Source organism: Peromyscus maniculatus, chromosome 20 (genome assembly GCF_049852395.1).
Source record: "Peromyscus maniculatus bairdii isolate BWxNUB_F1_BW_parent chromosome 20, HU_Pman_BW_mat_3.1, whole genome shotgun sequence".
Lineage (NCBI taxonomy): Eukaryota > Metazoa > Chordata > Mammalia > Rodentia > Cricetidae > Peromyscus > Peromyscus maniculatus.
This window is the reverse complement of record NC_134871.1, coordinates 52,792,397-52,797,774: the sequence shown is the minus strand read 5'-3', so window position 1 is coordinate 52,797,774 and position 5,378 is coordinate 52,792,397.

Below are 5,378 nucleotides of genomic sequence, written 5' to 3'. Positions count from 1 at the left end.
CATCTGGCTTTGTGTGTGTGTGTGTGTGTGTGTGTGTGTGTGTGTGTGTGTGTGTGTGTGTGTGTGTAGCACCCAACGTAAACCCAAGAGGATACCAGATTCCCCAGAGCTAGAGTTACAGGCTATCCAAAGTGGGTTCTGGGAGCGAAGCACTGGTTCTCTGCAAGAGCAACAAGTGCTTATAAATTTGAGCCATCTCAGCCTGGCGGCGGCGGCCCACGCCTTTAATCCCCAGCACTAGGGAGGCAGAGGCAGGCGGATCTTTGTGAGTTTAAGGCCAGCCTGGTCTATGGAAGGCGAAAAGCTACACAGAGAAACCCTGTCTCGAAAAACCAAATAATAATAATAATAAATTTTTGAGCCATCTCTCTAGCCCCCTGATGCAGCTTCTTAAAAGGCTCACATTCGCCGGGCGGCAGTGTCACTCAGGAGGCAGAGCCAGGAGCATCCCTGTGAGTTTGAGGCCAGCCTGGTCTACAGAGCAAGATCGAGGACAGACACCAAAACTACCCAGAGAAACCCTGTCTCGAAAAACCAAAACAACAACAACAGAAAAGGTTCACATTCATTAAACTTTTCACTTTGAAAAAGGTTAAACAGTTAAACAGACACGTTTCAAAAAGGTTAAACATGACGTGTTTCCTGGAGCGCTGCTGCCGTGAAAAAGTTTAATCTGACAGCCATTCCGCTTCATTCCCTCACTTCATTGTGGAGCAGACAGGCATTTACCTCTACAAGGCCCCTCTGCTGTCCTCCTGGGGGACTCGCTCCGGTTTGGAGACAGGCAGAGTGGAGCAGGTGAGCCCAGACAGATCCTGAGGGGAGGTTGCTGCGGCTCAGGCATCCGCCTTGACGGCACTGCCGGCAGCAGTTTATGAGGAGCTTCCCTGGACACCAGGGCCTCGGAGTAGTGTGGGGAGAGGCGAGCTGTCACGCACATAAGCCCTGCTTGCAAGTGGGTTTGTGTTTGTTTTGTTTTGTTGAGACAGGCTTTCTCTGTGTAGCCTTGGCTGTCCTGGAACTTGCTTTGTAGACCAGGCTGGTCCCGAACTCACAGAGATCTGCCTGCCTCTGCCTCCCGAGTGCTGGGATTAAAGGCGTGCACCACCACCACCGCCCGGCACAACAGCCCTTTTCTGATAGTCACATCTAACACCTGTGGCCTGGTATGTGAGTCACTACCTGAAATTTATGATAAAAGACCCCTGGGCTCAGCTGTGTTGGACAATAGATGTCACGTCATGGGTGCCATGTCTCCCTACACATGTATACATGTTATTGATGTGTCATTGCTAATAAAGGAAAGGTCTTCTTCAGTGTGTTTGGTGCCATGTAAGGTGAGAGACGCAGCCATACAGCGGGTGTTCAGCCAGAATCTGAAAAGGCTGCAGCTGGGGCACGTGATTTTCCCATCTGACTTCCTGGGCAGGCAAGACACGCTCTGTGCACCCCCCGCAGGTGCAGCGCTGCGTGCTGGTGATGGACTCGGAGCTGAGCTGAGAGCCGGGCTCTGTGCTTCTTAGCTGTGATCTGCGTGGTCACCTTGGCTCTTGGGACTTTGGTTTCTTACAGTATAAAATGAGAGAACACGGTGTGGGGACAGTCAGGTCCCAAAGAAACTCAGGACAAATGGCTAACTGGGGTGCCTGTTAGCATGCCAGAGCGCACGCACACTGGCGGCCAGGCTCGCTCAGCACCTGCCGCTACTCTCAGCTTTTCTCACCCTGCCCCCTACCTTAAATCTCTCTAGCCCAAGGGCGTCCCTTCCCTTCCCTCGCTGCTTCTCATTCCTCTAGAAGCTTCCTGACATTTCAACTACACACTCTTTGTCCCGCCCCCTCCGTCCTGGCCCTCTCTTCTCTCTCTTTTCTTCTCTCGCTCCCCCCACCCACCCATGGCTCAGTTCAATCTACTGGCCAAATTCAGTCTACTATTTTCTCTCCCGGCTCTGGACTCTTCCAGATGCCTCTCATACCAACATACATACCTTCCTCTCCCTCATACCTACAATAAAAACCTCCTCCTCAACCATACCTTGGAGCAGTCATGTCCTCATCTTCACTCAGAGATACACGGCTGTAATCCCACACTTGGGAGGTGACGGTCGGATACTCACCATGCATTCAAAGTCAGCCTGGACTACATAGCTTGTTTGTAGCCAGCCTGCACTACATAGCTAGACCCTGTCTCAGACTCCTCGACTGCAGAATGGGGGTTAGTTGAATTTTCCTCAAAAGTAACAAGGGCCACAGGCTTTACCTGGCTCATTTCCCTCTTGGTCTGGCTCCAACTTGCTCCTCTCCTGAGATGGTGAGTCGCAAGGCTCATGGCCCCCCACCTCTGCCCTGCCTGTGGTGGTGAGATGACTCCCACTAAGTTTAACCAGTTGTGTGCCTGCTTGGTTCTTCCAGTCTTCCTTCTCGGGAGGTCTGGAGAGGGGGAGTCCCTGGCCAGGCGAGCTGACCCACTGAAGGACTGAGGATGCTCAGCTGTTTTGAACATGTGATCGGCGATTTGTTGATGGCTTGGTTGCTAGGCGTGAGGCCCTGCCAAATGGATTTGTGTCAAAAGATTGACTGTTGCCATGGTGATATCATACTCTGGGGCAGATGTTTCCTCTGCACACTTCCAGAACACACACCAGGAGGAAGCGTGTGATATCAGAGCAGGCCTTGAGGAACCATGAGGATGGGAAACAGAGCTGCTTACCACCCAAGCCCATGGCTCAGGCACTCACCCTTTTTGGGACTGTCCTGGATCACAGTCCTGTTACTTGCCCCTCATAATGGGTGGGTCCCAGAACCTGAACAACCGTGTCTGGTTATGTCCATGACCAGATACGAGTGAACTATCCCAGGGCTGACCTACTGTCTACCTGCTTCCCACAGGGCCTCCTTCCCATCAGGTGCTTGAGCTGTGCCCCCCCTCCAGGCCTTGAGATAGTCCCTCACTCTGCCTCCCTTCTTCTCTGATGCAGTCTCTGGTAGTGTAACCATTTGTCTTGGGACTACACTTGTCCAGCAGGCTTTTTCTACAATGTGGCTCTGCCTTGGTCCTGTGCTTGGGCCAGTCCTTGGTCCTATGGTCCAGGCTCCTGCCTGCCTGGCTCCCTATACAGTGTCATTGACCTCAGGTTTACCTACCTCTTCTCTGCATGGGTTATGGGCCATCCTTCTCCAACAAAACAGCACACTTCCTCTGGGTGACACTATCACCTCCATGCCAGGTCATGTTCGGGGTAGGGGGCAGGCTGGGTCTGCTGCAGAGCTAAAATGACCTGCCATTTGGGATCCTGGGCATCCTAGCCCTGGCCTAGCACCTAGATAGTCATTGTGTTGCTTAATGTGAACTGTGCCAACCATTGTTGTGCCCTGGGACCTTTCAGGACCTGCTGTGAGGGAACAGTGACTGTTTCTTTTATGGTTCTTAGCAGCCTCAACTGGATCTGCAATGCTTTGAAGTTAAAAACAGCATTCTCTAGGAACACGTTCTATTTATGGAATAAAGTATTACCTAACCCTAGAATATAAAGTAAAACCAATCTAATATCTTACAAGGAAAGAGAAACAAAAGATTCCTCCTTTTGGACCCCAAGAAAGGCAGCCTTTTGCCCCCTGCTAAGGTAACTGGAGCTGTTAGCAGGAGCCAGCCTCTCCTCTGAATCTGCAGCATGCCCTGCATACAGCCATGCCCTGCATACAGCCATGATCTGCCTGCCACACATGCTTCTCCCTACCAGGTTTAACTAATTCGATTTTTGTTGTAGAATATTATTTTTAGGGTGTGTTACTTTTGTTTATGCTGCATTTGTTTAGTGCTGGGAAGTTGTGTTACTGTGCCTGTGTAAAACACCTGATGGTTTAATAAAGAGCTGAATGGCCAATAGTGAGCCAGGAGAGAGAAATAGGGTTGGCAGGCAGAGAGGATAGATAGAAGGAGAAATCTATCCTCTCTGAAAAGAGAGTAGTAGCCAGAGAAGAAGGAATCCAGGGGCCAACCACCCAGCTACACAGCAAGCAATGGAGTAAGAATAAGATTTACAGAAGTAAGAGAATGGGAAAAGACAGGATAATTTAAGGAAAGCTGGCGAGAAACAAGCCAAGCTAAGGCTGAGCATTTATAATTAATAATAAGCCTCCATGTGTGATTTATTTGGGAGCTGAGTTGCAGACCCCTCAAAAGAGCAAAAGCAACAACAGATTTTTCTCATTTCTTTGGCACTTTTTGAGAGTCAGGGTAATGGAGTTTGAGAAGATTTTTACTATGTAGTCTAGGTTGGCTTTAACTCAAAGAAATCCTCCTGCCTCAGCCTCCCAAGTGTTTACAGGTGATTACATGGAATCCTCCATTCCTGGCTGGTTTTTCTTATATAAAAATGCCTTGTAAGTTAAAAAAATTTTTTTAAAGGGCTGGTGAGGCTGGAGAGATCGCTCAGTAGTTAAAAGCACTGACTCTTCCAGAGGACCTGGGCTCAGTTCCTAGCACCTACACGGTAGTTCACAACTGTCTGTAACTCCAGTTCCAGGGGATCTGACACCATCTTCTGAGCTCCACAGGCATCAGGCACACATGTGGTACACATGCATACATGCAAGCAAAACACTCAGACACATAAAATAAACCTAAAAAAAAATTAAAAATCACCAGGCATAGTAGCACACACCTTTAATTCTAGCACTTGGGAGGCAGAAATGGGGATCTCTTGAACTTGAGTTCTAGGGAAGCCAGGGTAACACAGAGAGACCTTGTCTCAATTAATTAATTAATTAATTAAAATAATCTTAAAAAAATTTAGCCAGGCAGTGGTGGCACACACCTTTAATCCCAGCACTTGGGAGGCAAAGCCAGGTGGATCTCTGTGAGTTTGAGGCCAGCCTGGGCTATTAGAGTGAGTTCCGGGAAAGGCTCTAAAGCTACACAGAGAAACCCTGTCTCAACAACAAACAAACAAACAAACAAACAGGCCTGGCTGTGGTGGCGCACGCCTTTAATCCCAGCGCTCGGGAGGCAGAGGCAGGCGGATCTCTGTGAGTTCGAGGCCAGCCTGGTCTACAGTGCGAAATCCAGGAAAGGCACCAAAACGACACAGAGAAACCCTGTCTTGGAAAAGACAAAGAAAAAGAAAATCTGTGTGTGATTTATTTGGGAGCTGGGTATGGGGCCCCCAAGAAAAGAATAAAAACAAACAACAACACATCACCATGCCATAATTTCAATTTTTTTTCATCCAAGTTCAGTGGTTCAAACTCAGGTCATATGCTTGCATGGCAAGTACTATACTGAATGAGCTCAGCTCCAGTGACTTTTTTTTCTTTTTCGGTACCTTTCAAGACCTTGAGGCACATCCTCCTCTGTATCCCGGGCTGGCCTCGAACTCA